Below are 17,089 nucleotides of genomic sequence, written 5' to 3'. Positions count from 1 at the left end.
AGTAACCATAACACAGATATCTGTCTCCATACGTCCTTATTCCCTGAAGGTTATACAGTTTGTGTTGAAATCGAAGTGAGATGTACTATGTTATACTTGAGCTTAATTTTGTGTTTGATTGATTGATTGATTGATTTCACAAGGGCTGGATCCGGGATGGATCCTTACACTTAGGCCAGTTAGGCCCATTGTACTCCCTATATGCGATGATTGCCTAACAATAAGTCCGAAAGATGGCCCGGATGGCATCAGTGTATCGATACTGATAAGCACGCCATCCTTCTTGTACCTTGCAGGCAAGGTCCCATAATCTACTAACAAACCCAAACCCGGGGCCCGGAGCTTCAAGCTCTTACAACCTCGGTAAGCATCGGAAATCCGCACTACTCCTGGATATCATTCCAGCCTCTTTTTGACTATTACAGATGATAAGTGAAATGAGAGAGGGTGGAGTGTATTGGTGGGATGAATGAGAGAAACGGGAGTAACCCGAGGAAAACCATTTGCAATGTCTATTTTATCCACCACAAATTCCATCCAGACATGACCGGGGTGTGAACCCGAAACGCCTAGATCAGTGGTACTCACTAGCAATTATTGAAGAGCCAACATTGAGAAATGGTTATTTTCCGAAAGCCACAATGCATTTCATAGTATTCAAGCTTAACAAAATACGTTGATTTATTATTATTATTATTATTATTATTATTATGAGTTAATAATAATAATAATAATAATAATAATAATAATAATAATAATAATAGTATGTGATTGGTGTTTCTGAAAATTAAGGGCGAACTTTGCTACTCTTCTGCAAAATCACATCAATAGTACGAGAAGGTTAAATTGTTATTTAATCTGTTTTTAATTTCCAAATTTTGAAAATAAAGTGTCACATAGGCCTACAGCTGAAAGACACTCCTTTAACAATCTCCGCACCTGTAAATGGCTAATTTCTGCTACGTGATACGATACTTTGGTTATAGTTCGTTTTTATGTACAGTGGAATACATTGATTTCTGTTCAGATATGAGACATTTTTTATATTTTCAGCCTTCTGTTCTTGGATGAGAATATTTTGGACACTTCTTATCAAATTTTGAATGCATGCTATTGTAATATATATTAAGATAAACACGTTTACAACCCATTATTATATCAAGACATAATAAGCACATGGACATCATGACTCTATCCTTTTATAAAGAAAACAAATAGCTACGTGTAGTAGCTGAAAACCTTCATTGGCAGTAATGATGCAGGGTAACCAAAGTTTTCTCCAGTTGCACATTATTACAGATATATATATATATATATATATATATCATAAAAATAATAGTAATAGTAATAGGCCTATAAGTTCAGGGGCCGCAATAAATGTTTGAGAGCCGCAAGCGGGCCGCGGACAGCGTAATGAGTACCACTGGCCTAGATGGAAGGCCAGCCTCATGTTATACATTCTATATTAAAATACCATTTAATATCATCCGTACAATAACGGGTTTTCATGCGTTGAAGAGTTCCGTACAAATTTTACGGAACAAACGTTTGAGTCATGAGTCATGCGCCAACAGCTTCTTTGGTTAACTCGCCGTTATTCGAGAACCAGTAAAGATTTTGAGTGGCCATCACTTTTAAAAGTAATTTCCATCCTTTCTCAACATTTCTCTCGCTTTGACCCCCCATCTAACGTGAAAAACAAAAAAGTTTTCAGCTTATCAGAGGTGAAGTTGCAAATGTCTATTCTGAACAGATCAATCTCCATCGAAGTTAATATTTTTTTTCTCACTTTCCAAAAAAGAGTTTCAGTTCGATTTTTTTTTCTATGCTTTCCTTAGACATTGAGCTATCAATCCAAAAAATTACAGCGCGATTGATTAAGTATTATAGGAGCTACGACATGATATATATTTAAAGGATCGGGAAATGTATAAGCCAATGCTTCCTATAGAAGCACGGCCCGAGCGATATTGCTTCCTTATCAGTACTACAGTCCCGCCTAGACCTCCGAGACTGTCGGGAGCGACCTAGTATCTGTAATCTCGGGACCAAGAGAATCTCGTGTTCTCTATCAATGAGTTATTTGGCTACGTTCGGTACTCGCGCAGTAAGCGAGACTGCGGTGATTACGCAACCGAGAACGGGCGATAATATGAGGCAGTCTGCCCGACTCTACTAATTAATGCACTGATGTGTGGTTAACGTGGAGGCATGAGATAATTACTCTCCTGTTATTATAATTCCACTCCTACTTCATTTATTTTGAACTTAGGATCCGACTTCATCCAGCATTGTTTCCAAATCATTGTTTAAGACTCATTGGCTTCGAATTTATTTCAATACATCATATATATTATGTTAATGTATAAGTTATGCATGTTTATTAAACGATGCTCTCAGAAGTCCTTTTAACTTTTACGGAATTATTATCTATGACTGTTTTTATTTGACTGAAACCAAGACTGTAAAAGAAACAGTGACACGAGAACCAATATTGGCTTACAAAGCTCGACATTTTCTAAACAAAATCGACGTCTCGGACTTTTCCACACTGGAAACGAGCACAGTGGCAGCGCTGATTATCGACTATCATATCTCCGCTTCAGAGGACATGTTTCAAAGGTGTGCAATATCGCTTACACAGTCATTCTGGATAGAAAATAACCCGGCAAAGGAAGCTATGGAAATAGCAGTTAAAATCATCCTCCCCCCACTATCATCATCACCCATCTTCCTTTTGTCATGACATAAAAGGAGAGAAGATTGAGGTAATTCGCTTTCTATGTCATCCCACAAAACCTTACAACAACGACGACGAGAAGGCTGATATAATAACAAAAGAACGACAGCAGGAACAACAGCTTAGGTAGAGCGGAGGATGTTACTGTTCGCCTTCAGATCCTTACAAGAATCTCAGTGTTGATATCGAGACAGCAAACTATGGAGCAGTCCCCTGCGGTGCGCACACACAAAGCATCCTACTTTGCAAACGTGTACAATTCAGATTAAGCTATTCATGTTTATAGATCGACTCCTTGAGACAAACTAAGCCGGCGGAAACAATGGAATTAGCCTTCATAGGCGGGCGGTTGGAGTTAGTCCTTCCTCATAATTCCCACAATACCCAAGTTCAGTAAACACATCTATTAACTACGGAGCCTGTGGCCTATAATGCTATATTTATTCATTTACCTGGAAGGTATCGCTGATATAGGCTACATCCACAAGAAAAGCAGACATAAAATGACGTAAACATGAAAGCTTAGGCTTACTGTTGTGATATTCAATTAAAACGCCGACAGTGATACTTACAAACTGCTTTTAGAAAACCAGGAGGTTAACTGCCGTCTTCGCCACCGGTCCCTATCCTGAGCAAGATTAATCTAGTCCCTAGCATCATATTCCACCTCCCTCAAATTCATTTTAATAAGATCCTCCCATCTACATGTCGGCATTCCCAAAGTCTTTTTCCCTCATGTCTTCCAACTAACACTCTAGATACATTTCAGTTTTCACCCATATGTGCTACATGCCCTGCCCATCTCAAACGTCTTGATTACCAAAGAATCAGTACCATTCCGACGCTAATGTTGGGGTTTCGTAATAGGCTCTTTTTACAGTGGGGGTTGTTAGCCCTTCGCCCACTTCCCAAGCTGGAGGACCACATCTTATCGGCTGTCCGCGACTGCTTATTCAATAATTATACTCGCAGCTACCCTCCAGCCTTCTCCTTTATCTGCAACCTGAGGACGCACCATGCAGTGGTGGTAGGGGCCCACAAGTCATAGAAGCTTTCAAATTATGATCTCCCTAGTTTATGTTGACGTGAAACATAAGACATAGCGAAAATGAAATCACTACATTCAACTGTTAAAATTTTACTATGTTGTATTTTTTATGAGAAAGTAATATATATATATATATATATATATATATATATATATATATATATATATATATATATATTTGAGGAGGATCCTTATCTTTATAACGAGAGTCACTAATATTACAAATTATAAAACTAAACACTAAACGAAAATATATGGAGAACGAACGTGTGTTGAAATTTGAGGATAAATTAATATTGTTAATTGTATGCATATTTTTAAATCATCGTCATTATCTTCCTAATAAGTATTAGGCCTAGTGGCCTGTTACGGTCTCAAACTATAATATACTATAATATAATATAATATAATATAATATAATATAATATAATATAATATAATATAATATAATATAATATAATAAGCTTATAATATAATATAATATAATATAATATAATATAATATAATATAATATAACATTGAAATGAAATGGCTTCATTAACTCTGAATGGGAGTAACTGAGAAACATTACACTTCACGATATTTTGGTTGAAATAATTTATGCAAAAATTGTATCACAATCCAGAAATTTTCTGGTACGGAGGAAGGGACCGAAGGCTGACATTGCAGCCTCTAATGGGCTTATTTTGTCCTATCGCTGCACTGGTAATTTATTTTTAGGACTGAATAGTCGGGCTTCCTATGGGTAGATATTAGTGTTGTGGGATTTAATCGATTAATCGATCAATTTCTGTTGTAAGATTAATCGATCAAAAATATTTAATCGAATAATCGAATCGATTAAAATTAATCGGTTGTAGTTGACATTAATTATTATTTTGTTAATAAAAACTCATACTAAAATCCGACAATATTTCTCTCTCGAAAATTGCTTACTTAGGGCCTGTACTACGACTCTCGGATAAAGTTCTAGTTTAAACTTATCCGGCAGATGGCATATTTATCCGGAAGTTGGGTTGTAATTGCGTACTACGACTTTTGGTTATGTGCAATCTGGAGGCTAAACTTCCAGATTAGCAATCCGGAAGGCAGAGTGGCAGATAGGCGTTATCCGGAGGTTGGAACTCGGTGTTGAAATCAAGATGACTGCACGTCGTACAGCTGGTGATTTGAAGGATCAATTTAATTTTGATACTGATTCTGATGATAAGTTCTGGAGCAGATGCTTCGTTATATCAGAACAGCAAAACGAATTAGGCTGCGTCCAAATAATTTTGAAGAGTGGGATGACGAGAAATTTTTTAGACAGTTTCGAATAATGAAACCTACTACATGAAATCTATTATCAACTGAAACAAGACACAGATCGTAAGTACACAGTTAATAATAAGCTACACTATTTCTTTAGGTATTACATTAATATTTTGTATATAATAGCACTATAATAATTATTTTGAAGTACAGTAACCTGTAATAGGCGTACAGTAGAAGTGAGGTTAGAATGTTGCTTCATGCAGGTGTTCTGTTGTCCTTACAAGGTATTAAGGTGATTGATATAATAATATAGGGCAACCTACAATAAGTTTCAAAATACTTTTATATAAAAAAATAATAATAACCGTATATAATATATCAAAATCCTTTATATGGTAAACTATCATTTCTTCACAATTGCGTTACCACTTTAAGATACAAATGTATTCACATATTTGGCTTCTAGTCAAGTCATATGTACTGTAAACGAAAGAAAAATTGAGTGCCGACACCAATTTCCCAAATAAAGGTGGAAAGTTGCTGTGAAAGTGGAGTCCGGTGGAGAGGTATGGGTAGGCAGGATCGCTCTGTCGAGATAGAAGGGGTAGGCGGCAGGGAAGGGCAGCACATTCATTTCATTACTGTGTTTCCTTACTAATTAAAGGGAAAAAGACAAGTTTTCGTAAGATCGAGTTAGTGACAGGTTAGGTTAGTATGATTTGCATATATTTACAATTGTCTAAAAAAAAAAAAGTCAAAACTACATCCAAACCTCTCTCTTCCAGGCTATCCTGTAGGGAGTCCTTGCCTTCTTTTGGTAACGCTATTGTAAAGATTTACCGGTAAAGGTGTAACCAAATCTAATTGTTTGTTCATTTTTCCAGAAATAATGCCTTATCTCCAATGGCCCAATTACTATTGGTATTGAGATTCTATGCCACTGGGAGAACATTGACAACAGTAGGAGATTTTTGTGGGGTCCACGAAGTTACAGCAGGAACTGTTGTCAATCGAGCTAGTGCTGCACTTGCTGCTTGGTTTAATTGAAGTGATGACTTTTAATGCTTCATTGGGAGTAGTTTTATTTGCTCCAGTAATTAAGTGCAAGGCTTGTTTTTTTCTTCCGAGGGATTCTATCTCTCTTTTTGATGCTGTTACGAATACTTCTGAATAGTATTTTAATACAGGTTTTATGTACATATTATAGGTCTTGATTAAAGTTTTCCTAGAACTGTCCGCTAGTTGTTTAGTCAACTCTCCGAAGATAGATTGGAATATCAATAAGGCATCACTCATGAGACAACTGTCAGGAGATAATGTGGTAGGGTGGCAAGTTCCCTTCTCCTTCCTTGCATATATCGCTCGCCAGTAGGAGTAGGCCTAACATATTTCACTAATCAGACTTAAGATATGCTTGCTATATATTATTATTTAACAAACTGTAACAGTTTATTGAATTTTAGACGTGACAGTTTTTCTTCATTTCCTGAAAGTTTTGGAATTGGCATTTATGTTTTGCAAGGGAGCTTTTTTCATTCACGCTACGCCTAGTGATTCATGTATGCAAACATATTCATATCGTTACTTTTTAAATATATTTTATTGCTGGGATCCCTCACAGTGATCTCTTAACAGGCTAATGCACTGTATCTGCAATTCAAATTTATTTTACATAAGCAAAATATGGTAAAACAACATTTTTCAAGAGGCACATTAATTGAACCGTCGGCTGGAACAACGTTATAAGCAGGGAAAGGATTTATATGTAAATACATATTTACTTATAAAGCTAATATAATTTATATTTTGCATTATCTTTATGTTTCACAATGTGTAGGGTTGAAAAATCCTACTTTTATTTTCCATATTTTTCCATATTTTAGAGTTTAGTACATATTTTCGTTAATTTCCATATATTTTCCATATTTCATATAAAACAGTCCATATTATATTAGGTTTAACAATAAAACAAAACAAAATTCCATTAACTTTTAAAAATACATTTCAACAATAGAGATTTAAACACATGTTCAGTAATCCCTTTAACATCAGAGTTATTTGAAAATTAGCAGTCCTGTCAACAATGGGAAAGTAAGTTACAAAACTGTATTAATTTAATTTAAAATTTTTAACAGACTTCAGTTGTGCAGCTCAACAGTTAAATGCCAGTCAGAGTACACATAGGTTCAGTTTTGTAAATCATACTATAAAGACGGTAAATATGCCAAAAGTACGTCATTCAGTCAATTTAAAATCAAAACTAACAAGTTACATTTCAGAATTTAAAGAAGATGGTTTATCAACTGACAATAAAATATTATTTTGTAATTTGTGTCAGTGTGCAGTATCATCTACACAAAAGTTCCTGGTGCAACAACACATTACAACTAGTAAACATCAGGCCAACAAACAACTAAATTCCAAGCAGAGACAATTGTTTTTAACACAACCAACAACATCGAATGTAAGATCTGAGTTTAACATCGACCTGTGCCGTTCTCTCATCTCTGCTGATATTCCTCTCTACAAACTAAAGAATAAGGTCTTCAGGGAATTCCTTGAAAAATATACTCAACATACAATCCCGGATGAGTCAACACTTAGGAAGACGTATGCTCCATCCATCTACGATGAGACAATACAGAAGATAAGAGATGAAATTAAAGATAGTTCAATTTGGGTTTCCATTAATGAGACTCCCGACAAAGAAGGTAGACTTGTTGGTAATGTAGTTATCGGTTTGTTAAGTGAACAATATTCTGAACGAATTCTTTTACATTGTGATCTAGAAAAGTGCAATAACAAAACTATAGTTAAACTGTTCAACGAAGCTATGGGTATCCTGTGGCCAAAGGGTATTATGTACGATAATGTGTTATTCTTTATTAGCGATGCTGCCCCTTATATGGTCAAAGCTGGACAAGCATTATCTGTTGTATATCCTAAATTGACTCATTTTACTTGTGTGGCGCATGCATTTCATCGTGTGGCAGAAGTGGTCAGAGACAATTTCCCTAAAGTAGATTTGTTGATTTCATCAGTGAAAAAAGTATTTCTCAAAGCTCCCAGTAGAGTTAACGTGTTGAAAGAAATGTACCCTGAAATTCCATTGCCACCAAAGCCAATTTTAACTAGATGGGGTACATGGCTAGAAGCAGTTGAATATTATGCCGAACATATAGACTCTATTAACAATGTTCTCCTTGCATTGGACTCTGAAGATGCAGTCTCAATTGATACTGCGAAAACAGTTACCTGTGACATAAGTGTGAAGAATGACTTAGCTCACATTCAGCATACATTTTCATGCATCATAAAAACGCTCAAAAGTCTCCAAAATAGGCACCTTTCACTATCTGAAAGTTTTGAAATTATAAATAGTACTGTGGAACAACTGAATCGTGGTAGAGGTAAAGTTGCAGATGCAGTAAGAGCTAAGGTGGACACTGTACTTTCAAAAAACCCTGGATATGAAGAACTACAAAAGGTTGTTGCTGTGATGAGTGGTGAATCAACAGTGAAGATTAACTTGGACTTATCCCCAGCAGACATTGTGAAATTGAATTATGTACCAGTTACTTCTTGTGACGTCGAACGCTCTTTTAGTCAGTATAAATCTATCCTCAGAGACAATAGAAGAAGATTCACTTTTCAGCACTTGAAAGAAATGTTTGTAACCTATTGTTATGGTAACAGACAATAAAAATTGTGTTTTGTTGAAACTACATTGGAAGATAAGGTACGTCCATTATATTTTTTGTTTAGTTTGATTAAAATGTACCAATATTTAACGTACATAGTCATTTTTTTATAATTTTAAGTCCATATTTAATTCCATATTTTGGTAAAAATAACTACATATATATTTACATATTTCATATATTTTTAGTCCATATAAATCCGTTCCCTGGTTATAAGTTACATTTGGTCAAATTTACAGGAGCTGCAAAAATGTGTATGCGTACAACTTTGTTCTTATGAGGGTAGCAAACTTTTGAGTGGACAGTTGCAAGCCAAGGAGTATAGCAAGGTAACATGACATTATTACACGGAAACACACCGAATGAAAATTTTGTAACTTACAACGTTGTTCCAGCTGACGCTTCAATTGTATTCAGGTACTCTGTGAATGTGTAATTAAAACAAGAGAGATGGACTATAGCTGCAATTAAATTTAAAATTTATTTATTTATTTTGTGTAAACAAAACACGACATTTTTCAGGAGACACAATAAGCATAATCATTTATTACATCCACTGTCTCATTATATATGCTATGGTACATGTCATATTTACAAATTAATAATATGCAGGCTAATACATAAGAATACATAGTAACTGTAATTAAACACAACACAAATACATATGCAAATACACAAAACTTGGAAAACTGTGGCAGAGCCAACTTCAGCTATAAGCCCCATTTGTTAGAGATCTGCACGGGCCATAATTCTTAGGCCCGGCCCATCTCGGCCTGATCTGAACCAGACCCGAACCCAACCAGAAACCTTAGATTAGCTTATAATTATCACCTGACTCGAACCTAATCCTGAAGACTAGCAGATAAAGCAGAGACCATAGGGATCAAGAACAGCTGCAAGAGATTATCACTCCATTAGAAGGATGAGAAGAAGTAATCTTCCAGTCATCCAGGTCAAACAAATCTGGTCAACAAAATTAAACATATTTTTTGTTAAAACATAAAGAATGGGTGATTATTGTAGCATTTACTTTCTGCCACTAATTGAAGATGTCCTTGTAGATGGACCACCCATTAAAGAGGAGGAAAAAGTAATGTAAAAACTCCAAATGTTACTTTTGATATTCCAAACCCCATCTCTTTCCAAACATAAGGACATGACTTACTTTTATTTCAAATCATTCTTTGTTATAATGTTAGCATCCAACTTTCAACTAATGTATTTTTTAAAGAAATCGCTGTAGTAGTATTGAAGTTCATGCATTTCTAACATCTCAAGTATAATTAAGTCAACATTAGACTTACAGTTCACAGATGGAGAAAGATTTTTCAATGTGCTAATGCATTCCTCAGAGGCTTGCTTTTTCTTTCTTTTTTTTTTTTTTTAAGCATCCTTGGGGTGTAACTCGATCAGCTATTATCCCATTATCAGCTGAAATATTTAAGAGAGGGATATATGCTTATATTCAGACCTTTCTGGGTTTAGCCTATACTACTTACACTGAATAAACCAGTAATTTCACTTAAAACTTACTTTCATTACACTGTGTAGACACCCGCACAGTGGAAGACCTTCATCTGCTGCACCAGCTGACTCTGTAATATTTTAAGAGTGGAATTAATTCTTAAGATAATTAATTCTGGAGAAAGATGATGTTTTATCATAAATGTGTGGACACTTCAAAGTCAGCAGCTGTAACAGTATTGTATTTTCTAACGTGCTATTAATCCAAACTCATTTTTAACAATAAGAAAGTAAAGCTGCAATAAAAAAGAGAGAGAAAAAACCAAGCAAATAGTTCTATTGTAAATAGAGTGTAGTCAGTTTCTGTTTTATCTTATGAAAAGATATTTTTCAGTTTTTCTGTACACAGGAAATCATTCACAAGTTTCCTTACAGTAAAATTGAAATACAACTTAACATAATGTGGCCTAATCTGATTACAAACCCATTGCAGAGAAATGTCAAAATAAATTCTTCAGTTCAGTGTATTTTCTATTTTTAGGCCTACATTTATAAATTTCAAATTCTCACTCAAATCCCACATAATATTATAATACAATGATGTTTACTTTTTGTGACATCCATTTCTTGTGACCATTTCATCATTATGTACAATTTATATTTTAACATTTTTTTTTGCATCTAATTTATCTACTGCTTGCTACAGATTTCATATAGTATGTGTGTTAGTTTTATTTTCAACATGTTGGCTGAAAATGTGTTTACATGTTACAGCTATTTCAGATTGGAAAAGTAAGCATCATATGTAGAATGTGAAAGAACGTTTTGTAGTATAAATCAAATTACCTGGAGATATTGTTGGGATGTCCAGTTTCACTTCAAAAACTAAAGAATTGCACTGTGAACCTGAATGGTACTGTAAATAAAAAAGAAATAATAGTATTATAATGTAATACCGGCATTAAATTAAATTTGTATAACAATTTTCAAGAATCTAATATTTTTTTTATCTCTAAAGCTCATCATCTCCTTCTTCTGACTCTTAATTCCTTACACACTAACCTCATTCGTGCTATTAGCTGCACTGGTATCAGTGGAACTTGGTTTAGTTACTACTTCGGCTGTAACAAAAGTAAGTAAATAAATAAACGAGTGAATGAATGAATGAATGAATAAATAAATAAATAAAAAGAATTCAAACTTGTGTTATACAATTTCCTCTGCTTATTATTTAATAATTGTATAACTTAACATATAAATGAACTTATGCATTGAATATGAATCAAAATCACTGAGAAATCACTCAATTGATAGGAGAATTAAATCACTTACCTTGGATAAGTTTGGATTTGGTTTTGCTTCAGTTGGAGGGGCTCCAATTGTTTGTAGCCTGCATTGTTTCTCTGCAGCAGCAATTTTATTAGTGTTCTTTTCCAAGAATTCAAATTTGCTTCTCAGCTGTTTTCAGGTCCTTGTATTTGTGCTGATGTTACTATATTCTTTCAATGCTTCATTCTATAATACTAAAAAGGAAGTAAAACTAGGTTAATTCCATATGCAATCTACAACATTAGGAAATATACTGTATTTCTCTTTTTCCCTTATCTAAGTTTCTATACCTAAATAAGCAAAAGCTTTTAATGGATGATTGTCAGTACAATATCAAACATATGACTATACTGTACATAGAAACTTTGGAAAAAAAACTTAATATCTGCTGTTTCTGTGTTCTTTTACGAGGTGATGAATGTGCATTACAAACAGATAGGCCTATTGCATTTTAGTGGAAACGTCTCTCCACCTCATGCTGTTCTTTTAAAAAATAACGTTAGACCCTATCTGTGATCGAATGATATTATGGGCCTAATACAAAATATCCGCCCACTTATTAACAGTAAAATACGTAGGCCTAACATACTGAAATATTGATAATTTGCTAGGAACAATGTACCTTGCTGTACTAATGTTGGTTAGAAATCCCAGGCCAAAGACATCATTCATTATTATCAGTATCAGTGAACTTTTCTTTTTTAAACGAGTTATTGTGCCTTCGACCCATGATATGCAGCCGTGAAGTACACTATTTCTAAAAAATTACCGAAATAGGCCCTATTCACTAATAATGTAGGCTATACAACAAACTGAAAGCACACTTAATATTAATTACAATACAAAAATAATTGCCACCTACACTTCTTGTGCAGTTACACGTGAATAAAACAATGATTATGGAGAAAAACGCACTTTTGCTGGAACCCGCACCCGTCCTGTTTAGACCTATTAATTAAAACCAAAATACTATCATATGGTAGGAATTATTACTATTCGAAAAGAAACATAACCTTTAAAATCTTACCTTTTGCTTCCATGTAAAGTTTCTTCATACAGTATATGTAATTTTCTGTTCTTCACTCTGTTATTTTTTGGCTGGAGCTTCAGTATTATAATAAATAATAACAATAATGCTTACAATAAAACCTCTAAATAAATAGTACCATATAAACACGGAACATAAACATGAAATACGCGGGGAAAGGAATACCAACGTAATAAATTTCACTACATTTTCAGTAACTTCATTGCCAACGTAATAAAAATGTTACTATATCTTCCGGATAAGAATCCTGCAGTTAAAATCCGCTGGTAGTACGGAACAAAATATTTAACTTCCAGATTGCTAAACTGGAGTATACGAATCTGGAGCTTTAACAGGCGATCGTAGTACAGGCCCTTAAAAGCACAAGAGTACTGTTATTTTCTAACTGTAAACCAGTTAGAGTAGGGAAAAATCTTTGCACAAACACTTCAGAAAGAGATGGAAATATGAGGACAGCGACCTAGTCTACCTCTATTGAAAGTTGAAACACAATGCGAAACCCTTATTAAGTTTTATGGTTTTCCAAGAAAACTTCCACCTTGTTGTCAGCTCATCTTCCTAGCATATGAAATATATACTTTTCTGGGATTCGTCCCCCTCATCCCTTTTAAAATAGTCATGTCTACACTGTGTGCAAGTGAGAGCGTAACTACCTTCGTCTCTTTTTAAAATCTGGTAATTCGATTACAATAGCGGCCAGTCTTCTGTTTCGACCGCTGTACTTTTTGCACTTGCAGTTTTTGTACTGAGTTTGTATATTAAGGTTGTGTGTTTAGTTTGATAAAGAAAAAAAAATCAGTTTTCTTGGTTTTTGAAAAGTGTAAACTTCATTATATCATATGAGAATTTGAGAGGTAAACTCGGTGAAACGATTGGATTTAAATTGAACGATCGTGGAGAAGTGCTTGACAGAAAAAAAAGTTTTTTCATGTTTAGTGATGCAGGAAACATTATTACTAAACGTAGAGCGACACTTAATTCGGAGGATGAGAATGCACTAACATGTTTAAAATCATGGATGAAGCAGTATTAACTGGGTGAGTCTACATACTTTTTGTCATTTATGTTTGTCTCAAAAATTTTCGGAGAAATTGACAATAAATTATAAGCCTCATAATAAATATGTTAGTAAGTAATTAAAATAATTGTTTTGTAATATAACGATACAATATATACAAAAATACAACATTAATTTAATACATACGCTTATCACCGAACACAAGTTAAATTTAACAATAGGCCTAATTGTGTATTACAGTAGGATTAAAACATATTTTTTCAACTCTATCAAAAATCGATTAATCTCTCGATTAATCGATTAAATTCAAATAGTTAATCGATTAAATATTTTGATCGATCAACAACACTAGTAGATATTGAATAATTTCAAATTATTCAAACCTGCTTTACAGGGAGCTACTACCTGAAAGCCAGATTTGTATAACTAGTAGATATTGTAACTCACTTGTGTGGTGCCATCTGCTGGTTCAAATTTTACATATTCACGGTTTCGATGAGTCCTCTGGAGTGTCCTATTATCCCTCACAAAGGTATGCTATATTTTCTCAGATTATCACCATCTGTACGCCAGTCACAATACTACATCAGATACAGATACAGATGTTAAGTGTGACGATGGAATGGTGGAGGAAAACGAGAAAACCCCACAAAAACTCTCAAGAGCCTTAATTTTGTCCACCACAAATAAGACTCCATCATCGCCGGTATTCGAGCCCGGGTCCGCAGACAGCTCTCTGTGAACTGAGCTACTAAGGCGGCAAGCGCTCGGTATATTATGTAGTTGCGTGAGAGTTTCAGAGTCACTTTTTATAGCTTGTCTCTATCACCAGGAGGAACCTTCACCTGGACAGTAGAAGATTAACTCTTGGTGACGGATCCAACAGACAGGATTTCTCTTTGCCTGCCTTCCCTGATGATGGCGCCAATATTGAGGCCTGAAACGTTGAATGTCTCTATATCTAAGGCATGGTGCAAATACCTAAATTCTCGCACTACGTTGAACACTACGAAAGTATGTGATCATAAGACTAGAACGCTGGATATATTGCTTTGTAAACAGTAAGTAGTAGGCCGATATATGAAGTTTATTTTTGATGGTGTGAACATGCTCCTTGTCGTCGCTTAAGAACCAATACCACGTAACTGACAAAATGTAAATTTTACAGGAGAAGGAAAAAACCGAATAAAAGCCATAAAAATAACGCAATAGTCTTGAAAGGTGGTGTATGGCTATAACTAATTTGTAACTAAGTGAAAATGGATGATCATGGCCGTAGACATTTGGCCATGTCACTTACGCGGTATTGGAACTCTGCCATTGACTACATTTTGTTAGTTACGCGGTATTGTGAGACAACTTTAGCAGCTGCAAGACACATGTTGACAAGCGTTTTCTTTGCGTTAAAACTGCCTTCTGGAAATATTATTCGTGCTCTTGTATATGTCAATGTGTTATCTGAATTGTTGTCCTACCAACTGACTTGAGGTCAAGGTCGGTAGGCTCTAGCTTGAATCAGCACTAGATTACGTTCCAGACAATGATTGCTGTATTCTTAGTCAGTCAAATGCTGAAACTATGGGAAAGGAAAAAGAAGACACAGTTCAATGATTATAATAATAATAATGACAATCTGATACCAGGCACTTTATTTTCACACTACGTATTTGAATAGATAAGTAGAATTGTTACTAAAACGTTGCTGACAAATATAATTTTATAATAAATTAATGAATAATAATAATAATAATATTATTATTATTATTATTATTATTATTATTATTATTATTATTATTATTATTATTATTGACAATGGACTTGATTGACTTGCGAATAATGAAAAGAAAATCATATAAAAATATAATAATGATGATAATTTTTCAGGCACAATATTCGTTACACGCAATAATGAAATAATTATAGGGCTATGCTGAAATCACAGAAAGTAATCCTTGAGTAACCCTAGTGTGGAATACTATCATAAAAACTATGGCACAATCGGTTCTATAAACAATAATGTGACGGTAATTTAGGCAGGCTACTAATGCTCTTTTTCCTGTGCTTTTGCACGAGAATATGACTTTTTTTTTTACTGAAGTTTGCTTTTATGATTCCATAACTGAAGAAAAATAAACGTTTAATAACTGTGATATTTCTTATACTTTCGTTAATGTTCACAGAAGTTTCTCCCGTCTTGAATGCAGAACATAGCACAGATAGGATTTCGTTCTCGCTAAACTGACCGTCGTCTGATTCATTGGCCATTTCTTTTCTTGTATCTGTAGGCCTATATAATAATAAAATAATAAATGTACTATATATCAGTGAATGAACTTGCAGTAAGATTCTGCGTGAATTCAGCTCAACTAACATTCAATTGACATTAGCGAAATAATTCTATTGTATTTACCTTTTAAATAATTGAAACTGAACACTTCTTTAATCTTCTCAGAATATTACACACCGTTGATACAATTTTACAAGGCAGTAACGAGAACCAGCTTCCGTACTGATGGCGCGCAAGGGGTAGACATAATAGCATATTATAGCGGTATTTCCTACAGACTTCTCGTGATTTCAGATACGCGGTATTGTACCCCCCTCCTTCGCACGCAGGCCATTCATGTAATCAAATTCGCGCGCTTGTCAATGCATGCAGATGACAGTGGAAGTACCATCTCTGCAAAAAAACAGTTTTGACCAAAAATGTCAGTTACGCGGTATTGTTTCTTAAGCGACGTTGTACATCTTTCGAATATCATCACAAAATTGCATCTTGACGCGAAACATCTATATTCGATCTACAAGGAAAAATTAAGGAGTTAACTGAAAGAAGGACGTAATTCAGAAAAGATAGTTTTGAGATAATTAACAATAACTATCTGTACCCCGCATCTCTTGCTGGAATATGACACTATTAATATACTATGTATATTGTAGGGTAATAAGTTCTCTTATGATTACAATGAGTTCCATGGTTAATGTTTGAATATTGTACGAGAACGAAGAATTATTTTTTTTTTTATTTACGCCCTTCGTCCAGAGAAGAAGGTTGAAAATACTGCAATACTGTTAACTAATATTCCTAATAGGAAAGCTAGATATAGGTCTATACTACAATAATGAAGATAATTACAATGTATGTTCTACAAAAAATATATAAAGTATGTTCCTTTACTAAATTGTTATCACAACGTTAAAAATACTATTCCCACTTATTTCAAGTTATCATTTTAACTGAAAGTACCTATGATATAGGTTTACAAACACTATACCACTTTAAATGATCTAATAACCTAACAAAAACAACATCTAAAATCTTGTGAGGCTTACTGGAGTGTTTGCCTCTCATATCTGTCATTACAGTATCACCTAGTTTCACTATATTTTGTGCGAGATCGTGCGTATTTGCTTGTTTTCCGCACAGAACCAATACGCAATAAGTGTGAAATACCACATTCAGTATTCCCAACGTAACACACATAAC

The 17,089-nt window shown here is 34.4% G+C and overlaps 2 long non-coding RNA genes across 4 annotated transcripts; one reads left to right on the top strand and one right to left on the bottom strand.

Moving 5' to 3' along the window:
* The first annotated feature begins 4,735 nt into the window (after positions 1 to 4,735).
* Positions 4,736 to 6,278, top strand: LOC138700081 (uncharacterized). Its single transcript, XR_011332180.1, has 2 exons — positions 4,736 to 5,156; positions 5,927 to 6,278. It is a non-coding gene; the product is annotated as an uncharacterized lncRNA (long non-coding RNA).
* Positions 6,279 to 9,205: 2,927 nt separating this feature from the next.
* On the bottom strand, positions 9,206 to 12,799 carry LOC138700075 (uncharacterized). Of its 3 annotated transcripts, XR_011332177.1 has the most exons (7): positions 12,564 to 12,799; positions 11,540 to 11,730; positions 11,270 to 11,328; positions 11,054 to 11,123; positions 10,277 to 10,338; positions 10,048 to 10,174; positions 9,206 to 9,706 (listed from the first exon to the last, which is right to left on the bottom strand). It is a non-coding gene; the product is annotated as an uncharacterized lncRNA (long non-coding RNA). The 3 variants fall into 3 exon arrangements; XR_011332174.1 differs by having other exon boundaries at positions 10,048 to 10,338; positions 12,564 to 12,798; XR_011332176.1 differs by lacking the exon at positions 12,564 to 12,799 and adding an exon at positions 12,399 to 12,494 and having other exon boundaries at positions 10,048 to 10,338.
* Positions 12,800 to 17,089: the final 4,290 nt, after the last annotated feature.

This window comes from Periplaneta americana, chromosome 1 (assembly GCF_040183065.1).
Source record: "Periplaneta americana isolate PAMFEO1 chromosome 1, P.americana_PAMFEO1_priV1, whole genome shotgun sequence".
NCBI classification, from domain to species: Eukaryota; Metazoa; Arthropoda; class Insecta; order Blattodea; family Blattidae; genus Periplaneta; species Periplaneta americana.
This window is presented reverse-complemented; position numbering and strand designations above follow the sequence as displayed.